Here is a 6,000-nt window from a genome sequence, read left to right as displayed (position 1 = left end):
TGCTGCATTATCTTTATGGCATAGACTTTTCGCCCACCCCCAATAGGATCCAAATTTCATATACCATCTTGAAGTATTGCATTAATATAAGTAAAAATAAGAATACAAATTCCAAATTGTTATATTTATCTCATCAGAGCTGCTTACATTTAAAAGATGTAACTGTCACAGTGAACAGCTCACAAGCAATCTGCAAACTAAAAAGGCGAATAAATGTTTTGTTAAAAGTTATTTGAGGAATGATTCTAAAAACCACAATCAACAGAAGAAAACCACAGTCTGCTCAGTGACCCATTGAGAACATAAAGAGATATGAAGTTTGAATGAAAAAATTCACAACTTAATCTGCCAAACTACCTTTTTATTCTCAGAAATAGCAAATAAAAGAAAGCATTTGTGAATAAGGACTATTCATGACTGGAAGCAGGTACATTAGATATGGTGGACTGAGAAAGCAGACTCAGTCTGCTGGAGACAGACAGTCGCAACAATTTCCAGTGTCAAAGAAAAATCTGGCACCTTGTTAAATATTAATAAGCTGTCAGGGTCAAAATGTTTAGGTCCTCCCAACTCAATCACTTTCATTTCTGCTTCTCAGAAGCCATTCAATTGGAAATACCCTTTCCTGTCTTGCCCCTCCTCATCCTGCCTTCTCACCAAGAACCATGCAGAATCAGATGAAAATGGACAGTAAATGAGTTGGCAGCCAAATGATGTTTTTGTCTCCCCTGCCTTTGCTGGTATGCATTCTTTTATTTTCAGTGAGGCACAGAAAACTTAAATACAAGAAAAAGAACAATATGAAGCAAATCTCTGCTGCATTTTCTGCAGGTTAGTGTTATTGATTACTGACACCTAAGGGTCTGACACATAATCGATAGACCTCATGACCCACATATGTGACATGGCCTGTGGGGGCTTTAGAAACAAGAATGAACATGGCAGCTCCATCTGAAGCTTTTCATATAATATTTATTTATTTATTTGCAGGCAAAGCTGTTTCTACTCAAATTACTGTCATGGTGAAAACTGGTGTCAGAAGAGTTTGCTCATTTCTTCTCCTGATACCTGAAGACTAGAGCAAAAAAAAACTGTTAGTGAAACAAAAATCTAACTCTACATCAGAAATCTAGGAGCTGAAACTCCCCTTCCCTCCTGAATTTAGTTACTCACAATGAGAACTAGTCATCTGAAGGAGAAAGAACAGCTTGAATAAGAGGCAGAAGATGGCTCACCAGCTTACCTTTATCTTTCTGCAAGGTGCCAGAGTAGCACAGACTAGCATGGAAAGCACCAGTTTGACTTCAGAAGAGTGGAGGGACTCTTTTCCGGTGCACGGCCCTCAAAGGTAGATGGTGAGAAAAGCTTTCGTACTGCAGTTTGCAGACCACAGTCTTCTCCAAACATAATTCTTTGCTTCATTGTTGTCTTGTCCCAGTACAAACCGGTCACTCAGGATTGCTGCTGGGTCTCAAGGAGCTACACCAGATGTGCTAATTTCCTTGACTAGCATTGTTTTTAGCTGGGATTTTACACTCCCAGACCTTTCCTTTTCCTCACAGGTCACTATCTTTGCTGTTTCTCAATGGGTATTGCCTTCTCTCAACATTGTTCACTTTTAGTTTGAGGAGTTTCAGTGCTGAATTCCTACCTATGCAGTATGCAGATGAAGGCAAACATCTGAAATTCTCCATCTGAATTTTCAGATATTACAACAGTTTTTCCTCCCATTTCTCCAGTCTATTCTATCAATTGCCAATTACCACCACAATTTTTCTAGTTTGTTTGGTTTTTTACTGTATGAGGGGCAGGCAATTGCTATAAATTAGTCATTCTTGTTACAATATTTTAAGATCAGCCCATATACATGGGCCATATGCAGGCTGCTTATGATGGCACCCAAGATAAATGCAGGCATGTAACTTCATGAGCACAATGAACAATTGAGAGCACTCACTATATAGTCAGTGGATCCTGGCTGGAAGAAGACAGTAAACCAAGGAAAGTTAAACATGATCAGATGGTCTGAATATGGCTCTGGGTACACATCTTCACCCATATAAACTGACACTGTCATACAGCAGGGCTGACACCAAGGCTGAAGATCAGCACGCATAAATCTTAGTCTAGTCTCATGTTACTGGAGTGCTCCGCTGCATAAGGGCCAGATTCTTCATTGCTTTGGAGGCTTCAGTATACAGAGCAGAGAATGTCCTACTACAACTGGGCACCCCGCCCAAGCACAGCAAGTTAATTCTCTCCTGGATGAGCACACCCATGGCAGAATAGCCTAGACTTTTTCATAAGTGAGCAGTGGCTTTCATACAGTATCTGCATTTTTATAGCAAGCAATATAGCTTGCTCTCAAGCCAGGCCCCAGGAATCAGTTGGTGGGGCTGTCTGAGGCCACAGAAGGCATCCTGCTGTTCTCTTCCCTGTAGACTTTTTACCCTGCTTCTGTCACATTGACACTTTCCTGGCATATTTTGAAGGAAAATACATTTCTGACCCAAAGCAATGTGGACTTTCAATGCTTCTTCCAAATCACAAAGAACCAAACTGCTGGAACCAAAGGGTTCCCACCAATAGCAAATAACCAGGACAGAAGCTAAGATCTCACAGCAATCCTTTCTTGCGTTAAATGCCCTACAATAGCACCTAATCTTGAAACATCAGTCAGCAAAAGTCAATTGAGAGGCTGTTGACAAGTCCCTCCACAGTCCTGTTCTCTGTGCCAGCTTCTGTGTAAGGCTGGAAAGATTTCAGTTCTAATAAATTCTTTGTCAATGTGAGCAAAGTTTTTATTAGGCCAGTGAAGCATGTATTCTGTAATGCATGTAGTGTACTGCCCTGTGTGCTGTACAGGGGCAAATGCAGCTTAAGACAGAGGTAGAAAGGAAGCATGTGGGGGGACACACACAACCCACACTCACCTGGTGGCCTTAGAGCCACTACAGTTTTACAGCAGTTCACTACAGCTCTCAGTTTTCAGGACAGTAACTATTTCAAGTGCTCGCTACTGAGCAAAGTTTGGCAATTCAACCCTCTCCTGAACATCTAACTCCGGTGCTTTTCTGCCCCCTTAATAAAAACATCAATTCCTGATGCTGGGCAGCTTCACCTCAGTGTTGTGCTCCACCCCAAGCTGACTGCATTTAAGGGAGGGTGGCACGTAGCATTCAGCATTCTTGGTCTGTAAAGTGTTTGAAATCCTTCAGAATAGAGAACACCACACATTTTACCCCCACACATCTTACACAAGCCAACTGCCTACTTTTTTTTTCTCTAGTTTTCTGTTCCTTGCAAGACACTGTTATTTTATGAAGAGCCGAAAAATACCCTTAAGTAAGTCAGAGGCAAATAATAACCATTCAGTTCACCACTAGAAACCCTGTGAAGATTTTCTCTTTCCACAAGACCCAGCAATATCCTGCATGAGAGATGCCCTGCTACTATCATTTTAGAGGTGCAATCTCTTTTTTTTTTCATCCTTCCTGCTGCAGAAAATTCTTCATCAGCTCCTGATAAACACTACTTCTGTTTTACCCTGTTGTGCTACATGGGGAAGCACACTGCTGGGTGCAGGATCTTCCTGGTATCTATTTTACACCTCTGGGAGTTTTCCAGCAGCCAGCAATAATATAAAAGATCACCATGGACTGTGATGTGACCAGTTACAGCAGACAGCAGTTATTTATAGAAAAGTCAGCAACACTCAAGCTTTACCACCAGCCAGCACACCCCTCTGCTTCCCATCACTTAGTGTGTGTGCTAGCATCCTGCAACACCCTGCGTAGCAAGGAGTTTTAAGGCAATTACCTTGGTACCTCACAAAACTGTGGAGACACATGGCATATGCCCACAGGACAAGGAAGAAGTAGCACTTTACATACACCGTATCTTCGAGCTGCCACAGCATATTTCATTTTCATAAATCGCTGACCCCAGATGTCACTTCCATTTGGAAATCCTTGTCCGCCTACTCAGCAGCATAGCACATTAGGGCACAGCATGGTCGATGTGTGTAAGACCCTGTAACACACACCTTCCTGACTCCTAGCTCCTTGCAAAGCGTCTCTTCTCATCTTCTCCAGGACCTGCTATAAGGTCTGTCCAAATACTACAGTACAAAGGAAAACAGCATGTTAGCTTTCTGAACTTCCCAATCATGATATAAACTAAACTAGTTGATACAGCTTTCACTCTCTTGATGCAAAGGTGGAAAGTCCTCCAAAAAGCTAGAAAAATCGCAGTAACCAAGTGGGAGATGTTACTTCCAGGGGTCATACACTGCCTCATATCCCTGCTACAAGACACACAATGCTGATGAGCCCTAACATGCAAATTCCCACTCAGAGCTGCCATGCAGGATCACGACTGTTTGGGTGCTGCAGTTCATAACACAGGCACTGCCACCAGTCACTGCAGAAATTCGGATTCAAAATGGAATTTCGAATTCTTTTGCTTCTGGAATATTTAATACACTATGTAAGTGCAAACCCGCTCTTGGAAGCTGAGGGAAAAAGTTCACGGCCCTTTCTGAGGTGAGCATTTCTAGCAGAGCACGCTGCAGAATGAAAGGCAATATTGCCATCTACTGCCCAGACGTGAAAACAGCCCCTCTCCCTCCGACACATTCGGCTGGAGAGGAGATCAATGTTTCAGGACAAGGAATCTTTTAATCATAATGAAAATGTGATCTTGACTGATCCGAGGTCACATTACATTAATACAGTCTTCAAAGCTTTTTTAATAATACAATTAACGATTTCTGCCATACCATTAAGAGAATTAAAGACCAAAAAGCTTAAGGGATATTGACCTATTCAGTTTCAGTTTTTACAATAACCTCAAAGCAACACAGACTTCTTTCCGGTTTTTTACTCCCCCCTTAAACTCCCAGATACATAATTCTTAGATGTGTTGTTCTATTTGTGTTCATGGATATCACACTTTTAGTAAAGATTTGGATAAGCCAGTAGAGGGGATCTCCATTCTGATTAGTTAACCCCTTTTATCTTGGGAACCAATAGGTCAGGACAGGACAGCTTGCACTACAGTAAGAAGAAAAACAACAACATTAATTAGGAAGGTTGAAACTACAGTTTGATGCAGAAAGAGACTTACTTCCACAAAGGCACTTTAATTTATCACCCCCCTTTCTCCAAGCCAACAGTCTCATTCTCTTCCTTAACCTACCATCTCACTAAAGCTCTCATCTACGCCTTTGCAAATGATTTGGAAAGCTTTAAGGGAATTTAATAAAGCCTAAAATATATCCTGGCTAATTTTTGCTCACAGTGAGTTCACTGCTCAGCACCAGAAGCCACAGATTCAAATGGCATTGCTCAACAAGTGGTGCTATTAGTTGGCTACTAACTTTAGTCTGAGCAGCCTGGGGTTCAAACTGCTCCCTTAGCAGCAGCACACAGCGTGGGACGCTGGCTTGCGTGAAGATCCACCGTCAGGACACAGTGGGGCTCAAAGTGCCAGGAGCCTGTGGCCAGAAAGGCAGGGCTGATGGCACCGATATGGTGGTTGTACGAGTGAGGTCGGCATCAGAAAGCAGCAATGCTGTGAGTTTCACCCTGGATGAGTTCCAGCATTCAGGAAAGATTTTAGCCAAACTGGCATTACACCATGTGCGTCTGTATCAACTGAGTTCTCTTCTGTGCTTGGTTGTTTTCTTTCTTTTTTTCTTGCTTTTTCAGGCATTATATATAAAACCTGGCAGTCCATGTTTATTTTTAAGTACTGACAAGTGAATCCAGGGTAAGTCGTTTTGAATCGATTGCAGATACTGGCAGGGTTTTGTGAGAGAAAGCAGACTCGTCTGAGGCTCCACGCTACTCCTGGGCAGGATACAAGACGAGAGGAGCAGAACTGCGCCTGTGCATGAAAAATTGCAGATGAAACCAGGGGACTGTGAAAAATCTATAACAACAATGAAGAACACAACTCAGCCCATGTCATCACCATATGAGCTTATTGTCCTGGGCA

This window comes from Strix uralensis, chromosome 11 (genome assembly GCF_047716275.1).
Source record: "Strix uralensis isolate ZFMK-TIS-50842 chromosome 11, bStrUra1, whole genome shotgun sequence".
Classification (NCBI taxonomy): Eukaryota; Metazoa; Chordata; class Aves; order Strigiformes; family Strigidae; genus Strix; species Strix uralensis.
This window is presented reverse-complemented; position numbering follows the sequence as displayed.